This window comes from Ostrea edulis, chromosome 3 (assembly GCF_947568905.1).
Source record: "Ostrea edulis chromosome 3, xbOstEdul1.1, whole genome shotgun sequence".
NCBI classification, from domain to species: Eukaryota; Metazoa; Mollusca; class Bivalvia; order Ostreida; family Ostreidae; genus Ostrea; species Ostrea edulis.
The window spans coordinates 13,990,578-14,014,709 of record NC_079166.1 but is presented as its reverse complement, the minus strand read 5'-3'; the positions used below and the strand labels follow the sequence as shown (position 1 = coordinate 14,014,709).

Sequence of the window (24,132 nt, the reverse complement as noted above, 5' to 3'; positions counted from 1 at the left end):
ACATAATCATATTCAGGTTGATATTACATGTACCTTTCAGTAACTTTTCACGTTTACATATACTAGAGATTTCCAGTTTGTTTTGAGTATCAGATGAGATGTACATTTCATAACAATCCGACAAATTTTCACAATCCATTTCTCTTTTCATTTTTCCAGATTTCCCATGGTGTGTGCACAATTTCATGATGGAAAAACCACAAAGTCTATTACAGTGTTGGCAGTATCCCAGTCATTGATCCCTGCTTGTTGTAAGTGAGAGTTTACCTAATCATATCCTTAAGCCTAAGATGAAATCTTTAAGGCTTTCCGGAATTAAACTTTACATATAGCGACCCCTGGTGGCGTTGATATGGGTTTCAAGCGGCGACATCAATTTTATATTCGATGCACGTGCATGGTAAGACTGAAAAAGACTGGGGTGAGCCAACGTCACAGACGTAATGCTCCAATTTCTGCTTGGGGTGCAGAATAATTACAGGAAAGCAAATAGGAATATTTTCTCAGGAAAAATTCCGCTAATAATTAATTTAAGATCGGGCTAATGTTTTCCAAAAACGCAATCTTCTGACGATAAACATTCATTAAATCTAAATTCATGTCTTTCATTTCATTACTGCATGGGAAACGATCCCTGCCTCCGACATTTATTAATTATAAAACAGCTGTCTTATACATCTATGTAAACAATTCTAAGATATGATGGATCAACTACTTATAAAAGCATTGATACTATATACACGTATATAGGAATTGATATCGCATTGATATTTGGTTAATTAAGAACATTTCTAACAGCTACTGAAGCATACATTGTAGGAAAGAAGTAGAATATGACCAGGCTAATGGATTGATGAAGCCCAGACTCCATTAAGATTTGACAGACATTTGCATTACGTTCATCATATAAACACATCTTTTATTATTAATACTGGGTACATTACGTTTTAGATGGCTGTTGTGTGTACACATAAATATTAACACAATGTCTATCAGCATCATACATATAACGTAGTGTTTACACCCCCTTTCTTGGTTTCCCCCCATCATCATTCTTTCTATCTAGAACTGAAGTTTAATTTCTCGTAAACTTGCAATGTTTTGGAAGAGGCTAATCACCGCGTATGAATCTGATTGACATAATCTAGCGCAACACGGGTTTACTATCAGAATGTAAATAAATGGAAATATAAGAAATGTCCTTCAGTTTTTTAAATATATGATTATCTTCAGCACGGCGTATTAAATGGAGCACTTAATCTTGCATACTTTTAAGAACTGAAAAACAATTCTTATATCGCCAGCCTATGCTAAACGCTTCTGTGATGAGTTTACACACAATTATTGCACAACACATTTAAAATCTATGGGTCTTTTAGATGTGTTTATTGTTACATGTGTCAAACACCTGGGGCGCAAGTGTGATAATAAGAAAAAGCATCACGATAGAATGTGCAGTATTACTTTCAGACATTGCCTCAGAAGGTTTATATTGTAGTGATTTATGCCGTTAGGTGACAAGTCAGGCATATGTGGTATAGCATGTTATTGAGATTGAATCTTATGAAGTATAGGTAAGAAAAATTATTTTTGTTTTAATATCCCTCGGTTTAGCATTGCATTTCGTTTGTTATTATGAAAGTGAACACCCCAAGAGTATACACTGAAGTTTATAAAACGGAAGAAGAAATTAGCATGCTGGAATGTCGAATTATATATCAGGATTTCTCTTTGAAGTACATGCTACATTTACCTGCGTTTTGAGGCATACAAATATCAGAGGAGCTTTACATTATTATCACGTGACTGAGCAGGAAGTATCATTAAAACTACGCATGCTCTGTCGATCAAAAGTTGACAACAAAGGATTAATTAGGCATCAGTTCTCCCGGGAAAAGGAAAAAGAAAGCATCTTTGACTTTCTTGATTTTTCACCTTTGTACTTGAGACTTCTTTATTTTAAATGAATGTCTATTTCTGGATTGAGGGCATGACTGCATGTTGTTGTTTTTTCTTCAGTAAATCATAAAATGAGGGTAAATATCTAGAGGCGTTGCTCAGATTTTGATAATATTACTGATTCAGACCCTCAACTTTCAAACTTATACAATTTCTATAAGTACCAATAATGTGAAAATATTGCGACATTTAGGGAAAATTATTTGACAAATACCTATAGCTAGATATATTTAAGTATTTGTTATTTTTTTTTTTTTTTTTTTTTTGTTGATTTTTAAAAAAAGAAAAGAATGATGTCCATCCGCCACCATCTGCTCTAGTCACTGTTGCCTCACCTTTGTATTTTGTTAATCACGTGCTGTATACGGATATAACGGGATTGGGTTTTTTCCTGAATAATCACACATACAGTGATGCATCTTATCAGGTACGCCATCCTGAAAACAGACAGCATGTGTGTATACAATTTGTGGCAACATCTTGTTTTCTTAAAAATAAATGATAATTGTGTGAATTAATTATATTACCTACGTTCAGAGACAATGATTGTCCCACTATAAGATATTTGAAAAATGCCTCCAAAACACAGATGTATCTCCATTTTTCTAGAATGACTCAGTAATTATGCTTAAAACAATAATATTTTGATTTACTGCAGCATAACATTGATTTACTGCATCATAACATTGATGCTTTGATTTACTGCAGCATGACATTAATGCTTTGATTTACTACAGCATGACATTGGTACAATGATTTACTGCAGCATGACACTGATGCTGTGATTTACTGATGTATGACATTAATGCTTTGATTTACTGCAGCATGACATTAATGCTTTGATTTACTGCAGCATAACATTGATGCTTTGATTTACTGCAGCATGAGATTGATGCTTTGATCTACTGCAGCATGACACTGATGCTTAGATTCACAGCAGCATAACATTAATGCTTTGATTTACTACAGGATGACATTAATCCTTTGATTTACTACAGCATGGCATTAATGCTTTGATTTGCTGCAGCATAACATTGATGCTTTGATTCACTGCAGCATTGCATTAATGCTTTGATTTACTTTGGGAGGATTTTTTGTACTGTAACTCGGTCTAAGCTTCAATACTTTGATTCACTTTAATAGCGACATGTGTAAGCCTTCGACATGAGTAACAATAAATGTTCTGTAACTGCATACCAATGCAAACTTTGATTCATTACAGTAAATTATAGTTATATATGGTATTTCTATTGTGTGGTTTAAATCTAAATGAACTGCACTAGATTGAATAGTTGTTCTTCTACAGTGTCACAGAAAAGTGTGACAAGTATCAGATCTAAATAGTGGGGTTAGGGGTCACGGGGGTTGCAATCCACCTGGTCAAATATTTTTTAAAATATAAATGGTCATTTGTGGGTCTTAAACCATCAATTTTGGAGTGGAAAGGGTACAGACGTTGGTCGTTCCCCATCCCGTTTGAAATTGCTTGGGTCCTCCTCTGTTTTGAAATGATTACTATACATAAATCATGGCCTGGTGCTGAATTTCGAAAGGATAAAAAAGGAAATGAGGATTTCAGTCTGAACTACTGCGGATAAAATCGTATTCCCACGTGTATACACGTCCCCGTCTGAACCAAATGAGATGCATTTCATAAATGGCCGAGCACAATACCGGATTATGTTTTCTTTGCTATGTCTGAAATAAGGATCAATGCATATGGAAATGGACTGCCGTATTGAGAAAGGGGAATCCTTGGAAACAATATCAGCGACGCTTTTTTTAATTTCCTGGTTCACTTCTAATCTTTATTAATATTTTACAAATATTCCGATGATGATCTTCTCTAATATCCTATGTTCTTTTGTGTACAAGGGGTTGGTAAGCAATTTTAAAGTATCTCAACATGCAACGCTGACAGCTTCTAATACACCTATTGTTAAAAGAAACTAATAACCCTAAAACATGATACACTAAATTGTTCAATCCTGATTAACCAGCAATTCGTGCATTTCAGACATGCATCACCTAAAAATACGGTTAAGATCATTTCCGATTATCATATGCTGAAAAATATTTTAAGTTAAGACTAGTCCTAACACGACCATGCATTAAAACATATTTGATGCAATCTGTACAGCTAACGAAAAATGTCGGTGATTTTGGAATTGCTTTAATAAAGCTTTAGCGGGGATTGTTTGGACTCTATTTAAGAGATTAATCTTGCTTCTGGTAGATTGTGATTGCTATTTAAGTGTGTATTCACAGATTAACATTCCGCGACCCGCTGTAATCACTCCGCACGGCTCTAAGGTAGGAACTATCCACTACTGTTTGGTTTGCACATCAAAGCCTCTTTCTCGCTAACAGTACCGCGTCCCCAAGACACCGTGTCATTTTCCAAGTCACGTGACAAACTTCCGTTACCTAACGACGAAAAAGCCAGTCCTTCTGGAGACATGCAGCCAATAAAGCAAACGTGGGGGGGGGGGGGGGGGGGGGTGAATTTAAATTCCTAGGACGGAATGATACGAGGACGTTCCGTTATCTCGTGTTATACATTTATGTATTAGCGAAGGTTTACCACCTATCTGTTGTTTGTTTATTATTTTTACTTGAAGGGGTGTTAATGTTGATCAGTTTCACAACGAAGCATTGTAAAGTAGGTGGGCGAAACAATTTTATCATTTCGAGATAAAGCAATATGACATGGCTTGAACAGCATACATGTACATATACACATGTAAATATTCTAACTTGGTAAGAATGACGGGTCTCGTGGTAACTTTTTAAAGAATATAAACTACTCCACATAGTAGATCGTCAGTAAAACTAAATTTCATTCATTATATTTCAATTTAAAAAAAAAAAAATCATTTTTAAAACATACAGGAGGATATTGTGTGTTCATAAAAAGTATGTCATCATAAAGTGTTTCTATATTGATATTGTACTTTTTATTTCCGTCAGACTCTCCAGTCGTTTTTAAAAATATTTATAAAGATCCATATACGAGTATTGTTCAGAACCGCATCGCATTCTCGAGAAAATGATTATCATTACAATTTATAAGGATTACAAAGGCAGAAATATCGAAAATGTGAATATTTTTATTCAACGTGTTGACTACCACGCGTGTATGTAAATGTTCAGTTTTATTAATGCATTCTGGGTAATCTACACCGGACATGACGAATCAATGTCTTATTTATAGTTTTAAAGGTGAATACTCCAAACAACACATTTACATTATAATTTTCAGCCTCAATCCCTGTGCACCCTCGGACCATGAAATGAGATTTCACTGTTAAACATGATTAATTAATTAAAATTTTATAAGGATTTGTGCAGATCAAAGCAGGAGAAAACAATTACATGTATCGGCATTTCAATTATACCCTTTATCCGATTCCGACACAGGGAAAACTTTATGTATTTCATTAGCGGATGAACTACGAAATATACCACGTTAAATGTTACATAAAGTTCAGTTTTCTTTTGCATTATCCGGTGATTCCCGTACTATACATTATTTGGACAAAAACGTTAACATGGAAATAATGTCTACACAAAACGGGCACATTCAGTCAAGTACTGAAGTTTGAGAGACTAGAGTTTTTAACATTTAATCCAAATCGACAATAGCTATTTAAATTAAGATTTTGTTATGGTCATTTCTATATAAAAAGAGACCATTGATTAGAAATCATTTTCAAAGCTAGGTTATGAAACGACCTTGAGGTTTTGGGACTGAGTCAAATATGGACCTTTGTGGGTTGTCCCCAGGTACACGTGTATGTTAGAATCCATTTTAAAAAAAGTGACTTCGGATTATGCTCGGAAAAGCATAATAATTCAAACTGGTTTCATTTCTTTTTTATAATCATCAAATTCTCTGTCCACGCTACTTGAATATTACAAGATTTCCTCTCTTAACTGTAATAAATATCGAAGTTGGGGGGGGAAATGTCAGTAAATTTTCAGAGATAGAGGGAGTGTTGTACAATTAAAAGAAAAACAACAGCAGGGTGTATATTTCATATCTGCGGTCGAATTCTATCAGGAATTCAGACATCTCACCTACCTGTCCTTTGATCCCGCTATCGACTGCAGCGTAATATCCCAGTTCCCCGCGTCCCAGAGTGATTAGAATACCAGAATGCAAGGTCTTGAGTATTTGCTTTTGAAACATTACAAAATTTTTAATTAATATTTCACGACATGTAGCTCTTGGAAATTGGAGACTATCAAGCAAATATTTAATATTTGAATTTTTAATAGACTGATTACATCAATTTGATTTATCACTTAATACGTTTAAGCCATCTCCTTCAATTTTGTGGAATGTTCAATCAATCTCTAGACGTATATCGTAATGCAGGTTATTTTAGCGCACTGCTTTAGAAACCTTGAACAGGAAGCTATGGTATCGTGCAAGGAGGGAAGGGAGATGACATCGAATTGCTATTTTATCTTCCCCGTTGAAATACCATAATAATTCATTTTCATGTGTTTCTAATCATATTCACTTATATAAGGTATTTCTCGATTCGTGTATGTGTGCGCTCGTACACGCGTGTGTGTATTAAAAGTTAAACATAGAATTATATAGACAAGGTCTGCTCACAGATCACCTTGTCATTTTCATACTGAGCAGGGGATAGAGCGTTCGCCACGAGATCGAGAGGCCGCGAGTTTGAGCCCCGCTCGAACCATGGTCGCGTAAATATAGGTAGTGACTGATCCCTCGTTAAATGTTTGGCATTTAGAAGTAAAAATCAGGAATGAAACCTTATACACCGATACCCTGTGTTGCGACAGGCGTTGGCACGATACGGAATTCTTACTGCTACGGCCCTGTGCCCCATGCATAGGTCAATTCTTACTGCTACGGCCCTGTGCCCCATGCATAGGTCAAAATCTGTGGCACTTTGCCCATATCTAGTGACATCTCAATTTGGGTGAAAAATTCTCACAAAATGATGTAATACAACTATGTTATTGAAATCAAGGAGTACTGTACATTTTATACCTAGTTCTTTTCAAACGGACAAAAGACCAATTCAATTCAAGACTTTAATTCCCAGTTAGAGATAATACCGAATTTTAGATATTCTTAATTCAGTTTTCGTATTGAAATTCGTTTTACGGTGGAATATTCCAACGAAATTTCAAATTACTTATTTAATGAAATCAACAGGAAAATCACACATACAGATGTTAATGTCATTAAATTTTTTCGGGTTTGTTTTTCGTTGAATTATAGAATTGGTAAAATGTAAGGTATTCGATAAATTGTATTTATACTCTTTTATCATAAAAATTGTTACCACAAATATAATGATGCACAACAAAAGTAGATTTCCATTTATCAAATACTCTCGCTGTTATTTCTAAGAGAGTTTTCTCCTTCCTTGAAATTTGGATTGTGTTTTAGATATTACAGTGTTGAGCTCTGTCCTACTTTATTTCAAATCATCCTTTACAAGACGATTCCTTCTAAAACTTTTGTAGGGCGACATACAGAATTAATTCTAAAACTTTTGTAAGGCGACATACAGAATTGATTTTACATTGAATGTTATACTTTCTGTACTCTAAATTATCTATCCAATATAAATCTCTACTATGACGATAAATAGCTGTCTACCGCGTTCTAGTTTGTGATTTGAATTTGCACTTTAAGAGTTTTAAACCGGAAGTACCGCCGTTGTGATGCCGTATACTTCATCCTTATATATCTCTGACGTAGATAATGTAGTGTATTTTTAAATGTACTCTGAAAGTAGGACATTCCTTATACTGCAAAGTAGATACGGTTCTTAAATATTAAAGTATGCGTAGTTACAAATTTAGAAAATAAGCTAGAGTCAGCTGCTGGTTTTCATCTTTAAGTATACCGTTTCACAGGGAGAACTGAGACATTTCAGTAGAAATATATGGATACATTCAGTGACCTTTCAATGATCACTCAGTCAAATCTTAGTTACAATTCAGAAATTTCTCGTTGATCATTCAGTTACCATTCAGCCGCATTTTAATTATTATTCATTCACCTTTTACTTATCATTCAATCAAGTTTTACTATTCAATCACCTAATAGAGGTCACTCCATCAGCTTTTAGCGACCATTCAAACAGCATCTAGTTATCATTCAGTCACCTTTTCGCTATTTATTCAGTAACCTTCTTGCTATCTATCCAGTCGCCTTTTTGCTATTATTCAGTCACCTTTTCGCTATTATTCAGTAATCTTTTCGCTATTATTCAGTCATCTTTTCGCTTTTATTTAGTCACTTTTTCGCTAATTATTCTGTCACCTTTTCGCTATTATTCATCAGCTTTTCGCTAATTATTCTGTCACCTTTTCGCTATTATTCAGTCACCTTTTTTGCTATTATTCAGTCACCTTTTTTGCTATTATTCAGTCACCTTTTCGCTATTATTCAGTTACCTTTTAGTGACCATTCAGTTACCTTTCAATGACCATTTAGTCACCTTTCTTATTTCAATTTCAGTGACTTCTTTGTATATTGTACTGTATTGTTTATTACCAAGAACCACACAGTTTAGTAGCCTGTATAATAAATAAAAAACCAACATTTTGAAAATGATTGTAAATGTTTTTGCGATATTCCCGCAACATTTTTATGGCTCGGGTTTAATTTCCGTAATAATTTTCCTTCTTATATTTAACATTTTACTGGTTATTCAGCAACAATTCATAAATTGATCTTTTTTTATTATTAATATTTTCATTAAAATTGTTTATACTGACTATTTCAAATTTGATGCAAGACTCTGACCTCACTATACATTAAAGGCAAAACCTGTACATCGTGATTTGAATTCATAAGTTAAAATCACATGGATCGACTTAATGTTTCCAAGAATTCTCGTGGTTTTATTTTGGTTGTTTTGTTTTTGTTTTTGTTTTGATGCAATTTCCTGCATGTTATTTTCAAATACCTTTCTGAAAAAAAATTATGCTTGTGTCTGAGGGTTTTACAGACAAAATGAGAGAAATATATCAAAAGCTTTTATCTGAATATTAATTTCCCCTATTTTCAATTAAGTTCTAGCACCGATTGCATGTATTCACTGTAGAATCTATCAGGGAAGGGTAAAACACGGAACATTAAAAATTAACGATATTGTCGAGACAAATGAAAATCGTTACATATAGACCGAAGGTGTGAACTTATGTTAATGAAAATGTGACATCTTCTCTGCTGTGGATCTTTAATTCTACCAAGTCATTCATGAAAGCATTATACGTACATATACACTTCATCTTTTCACACATTTTAGAGTGAACCCGTTACAAATGTATGTGAATGCCTTCATTTATAATGATTGATCCGACTTTTACATTAATTACGGGTAGATCTGTTGTAAGGATTCGTTTATATAGACACGTATATAGAACACGGACTGAATAGTTTAAAACAGTCGGACAAAGCATGCTTAAATACTAAGGTTGAATACAGTATAGTTCAACCTGATTGTAGGGGATTGTTGCGGCGCCTGAATTTAATTCCTCTACACCGGGATTCCTTGTATAAGGAAGTCCACAAGAAAGTTCTTTGTTTAAACTTAAAGGCATGTGCTTGATAAAGTTTGCTCGATAGGTCCATACACTGTCTTGTCGCTTCAACTATGACGTAACAACTTTTCAATTCTGAACTATAATTAAAATGTTTGAATGTGTTAAAAATCAAGAAAAATAAACGTGAGAGTGAAAAATGCGATCTCCAGAAAAATAAGCGTGAGAGTGAAAAAAGCGATTTCCAGAAAAATGAACATAAGAGGGGAAAAGGTGATCTCCAGAAAAATAAGCGTGAGAGTGAAAAAAGCGATTTCCAGAAAAATGAACATAAGAGGGGAAAAGGCGATCTCCAGAAAAATAAACGTGAGAGTGAAAAAAAAAAAAGCGATCTTCCATCGAATTTTGTGAACATTAAGTTACATTTCTCCGCAGTGAATTATATACTTCTATACAATAATGTTTTGACCTTGTTTCAATATAATTAATACCATACTTACAACATAAGATTGGAAGATGTATGAATTTAACATGTCAGCGGGGATTTTTATGTACTGTAAAGCTGTTCTAGTCATTTTAGTAACAATCAGCAAAATATGACTTTGGTAGCTAATGCCCAAAACACACAAAAAAATAATAATAATAATAGACTATCCTAAAAAATAATAATTCCCGTTTGTTCTTTACTTACATCTCGCACGTGAGTATATGATTAGATTATAGTTATTGGCGTTTTCATTAAGGTCAGAACACTAGTTACATGCACATGTATTTAGAGAAAGGATTTTAATTGTAATATTGATAACAAGGAAAAAATACTGCATCATTGCAACCGATAGTTCTCTATCAAAAAGTCCCTTATCACCAGAGTTTCTCTCATTGTGAAGGATGCGACAAGGAATTTTCAAAAAAAAAATTTAAACACGATATCTTTGTAACCGAGTTCCTGGTGAACAGAGTTATACTCTATACAGAAACCTTAATGCAATGGAAGAAATCAACCTTGCGAATTAATAAAATTTTATATGATACAATATATGTGTTATATATATATATATATATATATATATATATATATATATATATATATATAAAGCACAGAAATAGCAATGAACTCTTAAATGAACATAAATGCCCTAAGTGAAGAAATAATTAATATAAAGCACAGAAAATTTCACTTTATTTGGATATCCACTTCCGCCCCTACCCGGGGTTGAACTCAAGACCTACGGAACCAAATGTCCTAGCAGCATGTAACCAGGGCGCTAGACCGCTCAACCTCCTAGGCAAGACGTGTCTCGTTGCATAGCGCACGTATAATTAGATCTTCATCTTTAATATTTTGTGATATACACGTTTATCATTTTGCTTATGAATTCTTAATTTCCATTTAAAAATGTTCAGGAGAAAATATAAAAATGAAGTATATCCCACATCTAAAATCACATGTCTAACGCTCAAGTTTCCTTTACCACAATTCCTAAACAGATAAAGATGGCTATCATTTTTCTAAAAATAGAAAGATAAAAGCGAGGAATCTTTTCGCGCAAACCAGGCAATGAGATACGAAGTCGTGAATTTATAACTATAAAAATCCAAACCGCGATAATTTATTCATCCAAAGAAGACATTAAATATGCGAATGATTGAAAGCTGAAATCCCATTTTTGGTTTCGTCACGGTGAACTCGTCGATCCTTGACAAATCTTCGGCTTGACAAAGAAGGGTTATTTTTCAGAAAGACGTGATTTACACCAGAAGTTGTCAGTGTGCTGACTTTCTGCTCCAGTCGATAACATCTCCTCATTATTACTGTTTTAGATCTGTAGGGAGATTGCAAACGGTAGTGATACCCAATGAAAGCCCAAGGAACAATCACCCAAACCGTAAATGCTCTATAACGTTCTTTACCGACAACAAAGGAAAGAAGCCCGTATGTTCATTAGCATCCCAACTATGGTCATAATATGCAAAATTTGACAATAAAACCATACTTCAATTACAATGTCGGCAGTTCGTTACTGGTGTCTACAGGTATAAAGATAAACTAATATTCGTCTCAAATGGGCGTTCTGAAAGAGATCAAGAGTTCCAAAAAAAGTAATTCAAAAATACACGAAACAAATTCGTTTTCTTGGTGTGATATTTGCTAGATATAATACACGGCAAGTATTGCTCTGTGCAGTATCTTAGTGTGTTCTTACGTTCTGATTTAGTTACGTGTATCTGCAGATTTCCGTGAATACAATACATGTAGGTGCCCAACAGCAGCTTCGATAGAATTCGGAAAGCTGAATTTTGAGGATTGTTCCATAGATTATTATAATATTTCGGCAAACTGAGTGTATTGTAGAAAGGCACCTATACCTGCGTCACAATAACGTTTAGTAAGAGTACACCTACAAAATATAAGTCGTATTTCATTCAGAATTTACACAAATAATAAATATGCATGACATAAATTGTAAAAGAAAAAAAAGTACACTAATGGTATGATTATTGCATTTTCTAGCATGTACTGTTATCACATTCATCGGTTACAAGATGCATAGATTTTACTGTCCTCTCCTCGAGCAAGGTGTGACAAGGTGTGACAAAAGCTCTAATAAACAAACAAAAGCGCAGATCGTGTGTGCATATTGAACTAGCGACAGCTTTCATCCCAGCCCCGTCTCGGTGACGCCCGTCAACAATCCATCAACCCATTGTCAAAATGTAACGAAAAGGTTTCCTCCAGGCAAGAACTATGCTATTTGAAAGAAGTCTATTTACAAAAGAAGACGATATATTATATATAATATTCAATAATATGAAAGACAATGATATGTCATAATTCTTACGTGATGAGATTCATGATTTATTTATGTATTTCCTTCTCAAATAGTCTCTTTAATTTGATTCATTGATTTCATATAAAATCAAGGAAAAAAATAAGCGTTTGATGTTACATCTCTCCTTGTAATTAACAAAGACGAACTTCTGTGTCTATGTACCAATCATGGCATATGAAGTAGAATAGGATATTTATTTTGTGATAACATATGAGAGAGATGATTTTGATCATTTTATTCATGATGAAACAATTGTAGATTTTGAATGTTTTGTATGTTTGTACCTTCGTGAATTTTTCTCACACATTGAGAAGCCTCAAGCTGTAGGGGACGGGCATCACATTAAAATCTACCCATGGCGTTCAGGGCTGTAGGGTTCTTTATGGTGTCAATACCTGTCGTGACAAGAAATTTCGACCTCTCTGAAAGACTCACAGCTCTCACATTTAGATGCTGAGCGTTTGGCGAAGGAGCAATGATTACCTAATTTTACGCCTTAGGTTTAATACGGCAATGGTACGAGCGAGACTCGAACCCGCGACCTACCGATCACGAGGTTACATGTAGCACCATAACAGCAGAGCAATACTGATTTATGAAAATAATACATTGAGGAAGGTGAAGATTACGAATAGTGAAGAATACAAATTGAGCGCAGGGCAAAAACGTACCCCCATAGAACGCAGGGGATGGGATCGGGTGTCTAGGAGGAGTATGCATTTCCTGTTGGCCGGTCACACGATCTTAGCCCTTTGACTTGATAATCCATAGCCGTAATCTGTAGTCAAAATCAGTGTGTTAAGAACGGTTTAACAATAGGTAAGAAACACGTTAGACAGCATGTTACTCAATGACAGGTCATATTATATCAAACTAGATCATTATAATGATTGATTGAATATTGTTTTACGTCCCTCTCGAGAATATTTCACTCATATAGAGACGTCACCACTGCCGGTGAAGGGCTGCAAAGTTTAGGCCTATGTTCGGCGCTTATGGCCTTTGAGCAGGGAGGGATCTTTATCGTGCCACACCTATTGTGACACGGGATCTCGGTTTTCGCGGTCTCATTCGAAGGACCGCCCCATTTAGTCGCTTCTTACGACAAGCAAGGGAGTACTGAGGACCTATTCTAATCCGGATGCCCACGGGATTATAATGACCATAGAATTTGAGAAATGCTGACTTTAAATGAGACTGTTGAAACACCTATATAACATCAGTTTATTTGTCAGCAGTCTACCTCGATCCGAAGTTGATCATATGCAGAACATGCTCTAGTGTATCAAATCAATAGGGAGGCATAAGCTTCATATGCAGGTGATAATGGAATGTTACTACATAAACATAGGACGTTGACGATGGGGAAGCTGGTCATCCTGTTTGTCATAAAGGTGAGTTGTTAGTTTGCTGTTAACATCTATGTTAAGTAAATCTGAGAAACCTATACCTAATCTTAGTGTCAAGATGATTATGTCGACTTCTTAGATCTTTCTGTCGACTTGTCAGATGGTTATATTGAATTATCGGTGTGACCGGTCAACAGGGGAACCTTAGACACCTGATCCCACCTCTGGTATGTTTGCCATACTCTTAATTTTGTATTCTTTATAGGAGTTATGAAATTGATCATTGTTCGTTATCTCCACCTTTTCATCAGATAATGATGTCGAGTCATCGGATCGTGATGACTTGTCAGATATTAGGACGTAAAGCAGATGTGAGCAAATGGCATTGGTATATCAGAATTAAAATATAATGTGAAAATATGAACGAGTTAGTTTACCATTTCAAACTCGACAGTATCCAACTAGGTGCACATTAATTTGCGAGAACCGGCCGAAGTTGAATGTGAATTTCCAGTGAGACATTAATTAGGAAGGCCTGACCCGAGATTCGGTGAAGGCATCAGTCTATATATCTTACCGAGTCTAATTTCAGCCGAGATTATAATTGCAACTCTAGAATGGAATAATAAATATCATGAGTACAGCCACAACACAATATCCGGTGATACAATAACCTATACGTGGAACATGTACAAGCACATTAACAGAATCCATACCAAGACGAACCGCTTGTATATGGGTAATCTTCATCTCCATAAACAGAAATGGAAATCATTGGAAGATATATTTAGATGTTATAGATACTGTTCGAAAGCGTGCCATAAAATACCACGTTGGATTGTATAGCTTGTACTGTGTATTGCCTTTTATCAACATGATGATACGGAGCGTAATTAGTCTCTTTCTACTGAGATGAGAAAACTTTCATCACCAACAGGAAAAGTAAAGGAAGACTGCGATTTAAAACTTTAAACATATGTTACAAGATATCCCTTCGGAAAACAAATCGCTGATGCGATAACAAAACATTATACACCCAGATGAGTAGATCATACACAGAAAATGCATATAACATCGGTGCAGATTTTCCTAGGACCAACAGTTGGTGAGTTACGCATGCGTACCGGAAATAGCGAGAGAGTATGTCTCACGAGGAAAAGGATTGGTATAATTGTGTTTTTATAAGGCGTGTAAGGACCGTGATATCCCCTGATACGGACAGTCTTTTAATGTCGATAACTATTTGCAAAGGTTGCATATTTACACATGTCAAAACATCACATCGAATAGATCATACAGCATATTTTATTCAAATAGGGACAGATGGCATTGTTAGTTATCGAATGCAGCATATTGCATAAATCATACAGAAATTTACTATCACTAGAATTGTTCATTCATGCAACCTTTAGAATGAAGTCTCACTGTGTACTAAAAGCAGTTCTTTAAAGTAATATTTGTACTAAATGAATGATAATGAAACAAGTGCATGCGGACTTTTGATTTCGGTACAATGCAACGATATATTGGACTGTGAGAAGCATATCGACCTCGCACTTCATGCTAGGTCGATATGCTTTTCTCTGCTCGATATGCATGCATCATCGAATTGACCTCATCAAAAGGCTATAATTGTATAATTACAAATTTCTGAAGTTTTAATCTCGTGATTGATTAATATTAGTCTTTAGAAGATGTATTTGTATTTATCGCAGCATCGCCTCAACAACAACCAAGAAAATTTTGTTATCAGTCTGCACTTACATACATATATAACATAAATTACGAAAACAAAGCAATTAGAACTTCTATCGGTAATCAATATATGCATTATCTAACAAGGAAAAATGAAGTCCAGATTCATTACACAGAAGCAAAAACTGCTGTATCTTGCAATAGTTATATTTAACAATGTTTGTCAATAACGAACTGATATGCTACTTCAATGCATCTTCCTTGTCGATAGAAGAATTGTAATAGCATTGATATGTTTCGTAAAAGGCAAATAAACATTTATTGGAAAAAACATTTGACGTTTCACCTGGAAATAAAACCTCCAATTCTTGAAAGAAACCATTTATATTTTAAATCTAAGAAATAAATGTCTAGTTCGAAATGTATTGTGGGGTATAAACTATAAAGCACGAATATGAAACGTTGGTCGTTTCTGCAAAATACCCAATCCTTCCAATGCTTTTATATCCATATAGGATACGTTATTGGAATATTAGTAGTAACACGTGGACGTTCCGAAGTCTATTCATACATATTCCATGAAAGATAAGATAACGAACAGTGATCAATCTCATATCTGCTATACGGAAAACAACATATAAAGTAGGACAAAGAAGACTCGTGAACACACCAGAGGTGGGATCTGGCGCCTAAGAGGAGTAAGCAGTCTCTATCAAACGGTCACACCCGCTGTGGGCCCTATATCTTGACCAGGTAAACGGAAAGTGGAACAAAATCAAAAGGAATTCACACAAAATCGAAACTAAACAAAATAAATCGAAACGAAATTAGAAGGAAGCAAAGCGAGGCGGTATTTTGTCGTTGTTCGTGTAGGATAATTCTAAAGTAGCAACAGCCAGGTCGACCTCACCTCACCTACATGTATCCTCGTCGTGCCCACTGTCACATAAGGACCCAATACAATACCTCAACCTGCCTCTGTCTCTAGCTGCTGCCTTTGCTGACGCCCAGCTATTCCAGCCAAACTTTAACCTTTCCTATTTAGTAGTTCTCCTCTACGTTGTTTTGGCCGGCCTACTTTCCTCCTTTCCTCTGGGTGTCATGTCAGTACGGTGGTGCAAATCCTGGTATTCTTCATCCTTAGTGCATGACCAATCCACTTCCACTTCCGGAGAGTTATCATTTCGCTTGCTCTTCTTGTTTTTGTTCTATAATGAAGTTTTTCGTTTGATATTTTCTCTGGCCATCTTATTCTCCTTAATTTATTTCAAGCATCTATTCTGGAAGGTGTCGATCTTCTTTTTGCCTCGTTCCGTTGTTTTCCATGTCTCACTTCCATACTTGAGAACCGACAGGACCAAGCTGTTCAATAAGCTAACTTTTGTTTGGATGGAAATGTTTGATAAACTCAAGATTTTATTGAGCCTTGTGAAGCCTAGCTTTTGATGTCCTCGTCAGATCCTCCCTTTGATGTTAGCACACCTGTTTCTATGTCCTCTAGGTCTTGCCCATCGATCTCCACTGGTTCTCTTATATCAGAATTGAGTCTCATTACCTTGGTTTTCTTTGTGTTTATTCCGAGGCCAACACGACTTGCATTTCCATGTAGTCTTGTTTGTTGTCTTTTGTTGGATGGCTTGGAAGTTTGAGGAAAGTAGTGCAAGATCATCTGCGAAATCTAGATCTTCAAGTTTTGTGGTGAAGTTCCTCCTTGTTCCTGTTGGTTCTATTTCTGTAGATATTCTCATTATGTAGTCGACGACTAACAGAAACAGGAATCCAGACATCGTGCAACCCTGTTTCACTCCTGTTGTTACCCGGAACCAGTCGGATTCTCCACCATCTTTTAAAACTGCACATTGGAATGACTTATAAGGAAGTTTCACCTTTCTGATCAATTTATCTGGGATGCCATAGAACTTCATGATAGACCAAAGGCTCTCTCCATGAATGGAATCAAATGCCTTCTCACAGTATACATAGTTTACAAAAAATGTTGAATTCCATTCGGTACATTGTTCTATCATATAGCAGTCAGGTTTATTTACATATTTTGCTTGTTTTGGATTGATATGTATTTCGTTTCGTTTCGAGTTCCATTCAATTTGATTTCTTTTCGATGTATTTCGTTTGGTTTTGATATATTTCATTTCCTTTCTATTTGTTTCGCTTAAGTTTTACTTGTTTATGTTCTCTATTTAGGAATAGGCCAAAATTTTGCAGCCCTTCACCGGCAGTGGTGACGTCTCCATATGAATGAAAGGGACTTTAAACAATATACAATCAATCAATCTCTCCTATATATATATACGAAAATATCACAGAGAGGGACATGCATTTATAACGAGAGATTGATTGATTGTATATTGTTTAAAGTCCCTTTCATTCATATGGAGACGTCACCACTGCCGGTGAAGGGCTGCAAAATTTTGGCCTATGTTCGGCGCTTACGGCCTTTGAGCAGGGATGGATCTTTATCGTGTCACACCTGCTGTGAGACGGGGCCTCAGTTTTTGCGGTCTCATCAGAAGGACCATCCCATTTACGACAAGCAAGGAGTACTGAGGACCTATTCTAACCCGAATACATACGGGATCATTTAAAACGAGAAATCTTGTAAAATACATAGGCACAAAGGAAAACTTTTAACTATTTGATATGAAAAATATTGTGGATATAATGTACATGTATACGCATGTGCCAAGGATTTCCCAGGAAAGCCACATGACTTATTTCCAGTGGGATCTTTGGCATTTTATAAGTCCCCACACTTCATTCAGTGCTTGTATCATGTGTGTTTCACAAGCTAAAGTCATGGACATATACACATGTGTACAAGTACACGATTATTAGAGAAGAATTATAATCCACAAAGCAAAGAAAGACGAAAACGTTACAAACATTACCCAGAATAAATTATTTGTAAACACATTTGTAAAGGTACTCCTAAAACAAGAAAATGTCTTCATGGGACATGCTTTCATTGTGACCCTGTAATAAAGAAACGATTTTGATTTCGAAGATATAAACGAGGTTTTTACTTTCATATCCTAGCATCCGATACACATCTTAAAGACACAAAATACCGCTCCTTAACAGCCAGGATTGTTAGCATAAGGAATGGATTAATGAAAAACTGAAGATAACCAACAGCTCGTAAATCTGATAAGGAAAATATTTTTTTGAGTAAAGCAAATACGAACCCCAGGAATACCGGAGGTGAGATCAAGTGCTTAGGAGGAGTAAACATCCCAAAAAGACCGTTCACACCCGCCGTCAGCTCTAAATCTTGATCAGGTAAACGGAGTACTCTGTATTCAAAATCAATGAGTAACAAACCACTAAACGATTGGTATGAAACACGTCAGACAGCATTTGACCCAATGAAAGGTTGTATTGGAAAACTAGATCCATATAACGATCATAGAATTTATGAACGGCTGACTTTAAAAGAGACTATGAAATCCCTGTAATCTTAACTTAATTGTAAGTAGACTGCCTCTTTTGAGAATTGATCGTATACAGAGCATGCTCTCGCGTATTGAATAAGTTGACACACACGCTTTAAAGCACACATTACAATAGTTATCTATCGGTCGCGGTAGCTCAGTGGTAGAGCGTTTGCTTCGTAACTTGGAGATCGTGAGTTCAAATCCCGCTCGTGCCATAGCCGCGTCAAACCTAAGACATTCAAATAGGTAGTGATTGCTCCTTCGCCAAACACTTGGCAATTAAAAGTGAAAATCACGGGTCTTTCGGGTATGAAGACCCCGTGTCGCGACAGGCTTCGGTACATTAAAGAACCCTCACTGCTACGGCCCCCTGAGCATAGGTCTAAATTTGTGATATTTCATCTACAGCTGATGACCTCTCAATATGAGTGAAAAATTATCGACGGGGCGTAAAAATCAATCAATCAGTCAATACTATACTATATATATATATATATATATATATATATATATCATTAAAACATACACATATCTATTTTAGAATATAACTCCTTTTCGTCACAAATACAGAAGATATTAGCGTATGCATCTTTTCCACATTTTATCTTACATATGAACGGCAGATTGCACCAAGTTTGATTTTCATATCACATGTATCAGTTTTATATCCCTAAAAAATAATATATCTGGAACGACGTATTTTATGATACACAACCACAGACTTTGCTTGTTAACCACCATTTTCAAAACATTTTAGGAAATAAAATCAATAATTGCAATTTGATTTAGTTATATGCTTCTTCAACACACAGACTGTTACTTTAAACAAAATTGTTTTCATTCGTAACACATAATTTAATTAGTTTCAGACGTTCTCTTCAATAAGAGAATCTGTACATAAAGCATTGTGAAGGCATGATGCCACCTGTGAATTAATGAATGTGACAGTGATTAGTGTATTTTCCTGTTTATTCAGCCAGTTCAAATCAGTTAAAATTATTATCTCTATGACATTACTTTTTATCGCGACACGAAATGACGTAATTTCATATCTTTAACAACTTCATTCGAAAATATGGCCTATTCATTGGTATTTATTTGTTTAAGATGCAAGCACACGTCTGTGCTCTATTAACTTTAAAGCTAAGTGAACAAAGTATTATTATACCCCCCGCAACAAGTTGTGGGGGGTATACTGAAATCGGGTTGTCCGTCTGTCTGTCCGTCCGTCCGTCTGTAGACGCAATGGTTTCCGGACTCTAAAGCATTATCCTTTCCACCTACCGTCACCATATCATATATATGGACTACCCATGGGATGAAGATGTTCCCTATCGATTTTGGGGTCAAAGGTCAAGCGAACTGGACATCGAAGTAGCAATATGGTTTCCGGGCTCTAAAGCGTTATCCTTTCCACCTACAGTCACCATATCATACATATGGACTACCCATGGGATGAAGATGTTCCCTATCGATTTTGGGGTCCAAAGGTCACGCGCACTGGACATCGAAGTAGCAATATGGTTCGGTTTGCCATGCCATTTGTTTTTTACACTCAGAAAAGAGGTAGTTCATACCTATTACCAACACCTTTTGGGAGATTGGGGTAAGCGGGGGGTATTCTTAGTGAGCATTGCTCAGAGTACCTCTTGTTTTTTTCTGTATTTTCCGAGGTATTATGGGAAATGTCATGTTTTGTGACGTCATAGAAAAAGTTGTAAAACGATCGATGCAACTGATGCCGGCATATTTTCGATAGGCTATTGTTACACGTACTTTGAGTTTACGCGATGTTTCGAATGTTTCTATATCTAAATGTTGCATGAACAAGTTGAACAAATATATATATATATATATATATATATATATATATATATATATATATATATATATATAAATTTTCTACATATGATGTACTTCTGGTCAAAAAAGAAACAAATAAATAAAATTACAAATATAAAACTAAAAATGTTTTAAAGGATATATACGTATATACAGTGTAGTTGCTCTTTATTTATCCGTAGGACTGCCAAGCAAGAATGGTCACAGCTAGGATGACGTGTACGTCGGCAAGCCAAAGACAGAGACAAGTGGGGCAATGCACAGGGGCAGTTTGAACTAGCGGGTACGGAGAGTTAGGTGAGGTGATTTATCTGTATTCATACGCGCATCGTTTATAACTGCAGCGCATTCATGAGGGAATGATGTATATATATATATATATATATATATATGACCTTGTGTGGTCCGAAGAAACATTCTTTTTCGATTTTAAAATATACGATGAAATGAATATCAGTGATGCAAATAAATTTTGAACAAATGATGCATATAACCCTCATTGTTCATGAAATGATGCAAGAATTTCACATTTACATGATCAATTTAGCAGATACATGGGTGCTCTGACCTTCCACACCTACCCAGTCACACTGCGCAAGTCAGGGAACAGTCACGGCGTCATCTAGCAGTCGCTAGAAAATTCAGTTGTCGGAGTTTTATTTCATAATCTCTATCCATAACTTGAAAAGAAGAATAAAAGTATATTGAATTCATCATTTTCTATTTCATTAACTTAATGTGGTTTTATTGCGCAGCTGTTTCTATGCGCAGCGTGGTTCCACAGCGTGTGCAAGACATTATCTTTTTGTATAAAGCATCTGAAATGACGGTTTTATAGCACGGCAAACAAGACGCTCAGGAAAACATGGAGTCAAGGACGAACGCGCTTTATATACATCAAAGATGGACCGCTGGGGTGCTTTAGATGAAAAGCCCGGTGGAAATTTGTTGATTTGAATCTGGCGATACCTCATTTATTAATTTTCTGGATAGCCGAATTCTATTATGAGTTGGAGCGTTATGAGATGGATTGCGTGTGATTTCAATATGTGGCTACTGAACTTTGAATTTCGAGGACACTTGCTTTCATTTCTTTATAACATCCACTTGTGCACTGTGTCGCTTTCCACTATCACACATTCGACACAGAGTACTTAACAGCAGTAAACGCCCCCTTAATGCCTCTACATGTACTTTAGGTTTGTACTGGGAGTACCAACCCATCATGTTTTCTATTTCCTTTGTTCTTTGATATGACTTACATCTAATGCTATGTATAACATCTATATAGGACAGGGTACCATCTGTCGCAATATTTGCCAGTGACTGCCATTAACACAATTGACCACATTTTCATATTGTTTTCAAAGATAATCCTATTTTGGTAATTAAACAAACAGAGGGAGAGATTAGACTGATAGGATATCAATTAAAGCAAGTATGTCAGGCACTGCACTCTATCGCGGAAGTGTCATGTTGTGACAAGTTAAAGTATATCCGCCGATAAGTCTCACGTCCAATATTGGAAGTTTCGCTACTTTAAACAGAAATTTTTTTACTATACAGTATAATGAATAGAGTGGAGCTATTCAAACATTGCAAAATACCTAAATTGCTGACAGCTAGATGCACATTTATATAAATTGTCATAATGTCATTACTGAATTTGCTGGGTGGGTCTAAATATGAAAATTACTATATGACAGCTAGTTGTCATATTGTGATTTGTACATTTACACTCGCTCAATAAATTCAAGCATTGCAATATTACAAAATCATTCATTAGAATAATCTTTCAAAATTCCAAATGGCAATCTCGACACCCCACCCATTTACTTCTTGGGTTAAATGTTGTCTTTTATATCATTGCTCACAGATTTCAAACTTGTTTTGTCATAGGCGACTCTAATTTGATCATTGAACATATGTATTTCTTATAATACTTTATCAATATATAAAAATTCAATATAATTTTCCCCCTATACTACAGTAGGTGAAATTGGGGTTTCCTTTGGAGGATAAATTCAAGAAACTTTTTAAATATCTTAAGGGTAGGGATGACTTCCCATTTTGAGCAATTGCTTGGAAAGCAAACATCAGATTATACTCGAAATTGGGGGTCCCTTGGATGAACAGTTAGCCCTTCATTTGGCTTAGTAGAAATTAAAACTGTATGGGTTGTATGACACTGATGTCTGCGACCTATAGTCCATTCAGGTCCAGGAGAAGACCATCAGACATATGACTACGAATCTCACACTGACTATGCAGAAGGAGGACTATTTGTAAGTGGGGGTCAATCTGAGCTATGGCATACAGAGGGACAGTATATGATTCCAGTTGTCAATGAGTATGGTAGTCCCCCAGACGCAATGCTAAGTCTCATACAGGTTGATATTAGTGCTTTATCTTCTAGGTGATTGAGTTGGATCTTGGACTCAGTGAAGGGAGAGAGCAGCCCACTCATCAACAAAATCGTTGTAGGACACTACATCTGAGCCACATCAAATGTGTTTACAGGGGGAATCCTCTGTGTATGGTTTTGTCTGAGAACAACCTGTGGTAGAACTTAGGTATATGGTATTTACTCTGTGAAGTAGGGGGCGAAGGGGTATGCATCTGTGACAAGCAATTGGGGGCTCCAGTCAACGAGTATCCCCCGCCCCAATATCAGAATAGCCCTGGGATCCAATGCCGTCTCTCAATAGGTGAACGGATTGTGGACCAGCTTAGTTTGGTTGATGTTCAACCAGTTGTTTGTGTGTGAGGGATCAGTCATTTTGTTTTGTCAGGAGTTCGGCAGTTAACTGCCATTGTTATGTAGTTGAGGCGTTAGTGAAACAGTGCGTCAGTGATAAGCATAGAGGTCTCTAGTCAATAGGTGCAGATGTTTGATGGACCAGGAATTATTTAGGTGTCAAGCACACGTGGTCGACAGAAACTGGTGTGCTACCGGGCACTGTTTAGAATGTGTGTGGTTGGTCGGAGTGTACTGGGGCAGGTGTTGGTCACCAGAGCCCAGGATCATGGAACACCAAAGTAAAATTTATTCAATGTTGCTTCATCAAATTTCTAGTGTCAGCAAATTAAGAGTTTCAGTTCAAAAGAAGGAACGGATGATTGAAATGTTGACTTCAGTCTGAGTTTATTACATGATACTGGGGCCAGGACGGTTAATTAGAGGACACCGGGAGTAGGGTTGGTTGCCACGGTGGTGTGTTTTGAATTGTCTGCATCAGTTGACGGTCACTCAGTTACTGATATCGAGACGGGTAGATAAGTATCAGTGTCTGGTCGGGACACGGTCTAGTGCTCTGTCTGGTATAATGGGTATTGCATGCCTCTGGGCTCAGTGTGATGTGAATGATCAGATGGACCAATAAGGCGGGGCAGTGGGGCATAGAGGTCACGCAGATCTGGCAGCCAGTGGATGACCAGGTTTTGGATACAGAGAATGGT

At 36.2% G+C, this 24,132-nt stretch overlaps 1 long non-coding RNA gene across 2 annotated transcripts; it reads left to right on the top strand.

The window, feature by feature from the left end:
• On the top strand, positions 1-21,364 carry LOC125674836 (uncharacterized). Of its 2 annotated transcripts, none has more exons than XR_008801777.1 (3): positions 1-251; positions 20,856-20,970; positions 21,224-21,364. It is a non-coding gene; the product is annotated as an uncharacterized LOC125674836 (long non-coding RNA). The 2 variants fall into 2 exon arrangements; XR_007370275.2 differs by lacking the exon at positions 1-251 and adding an exon at positions 1,468-1,574 and having other exon boundaries at positions 21,224-21,345.
• The last annotated feature ends 2,768 nt before the right edge of the window (positions 21,365-24,132 follow it).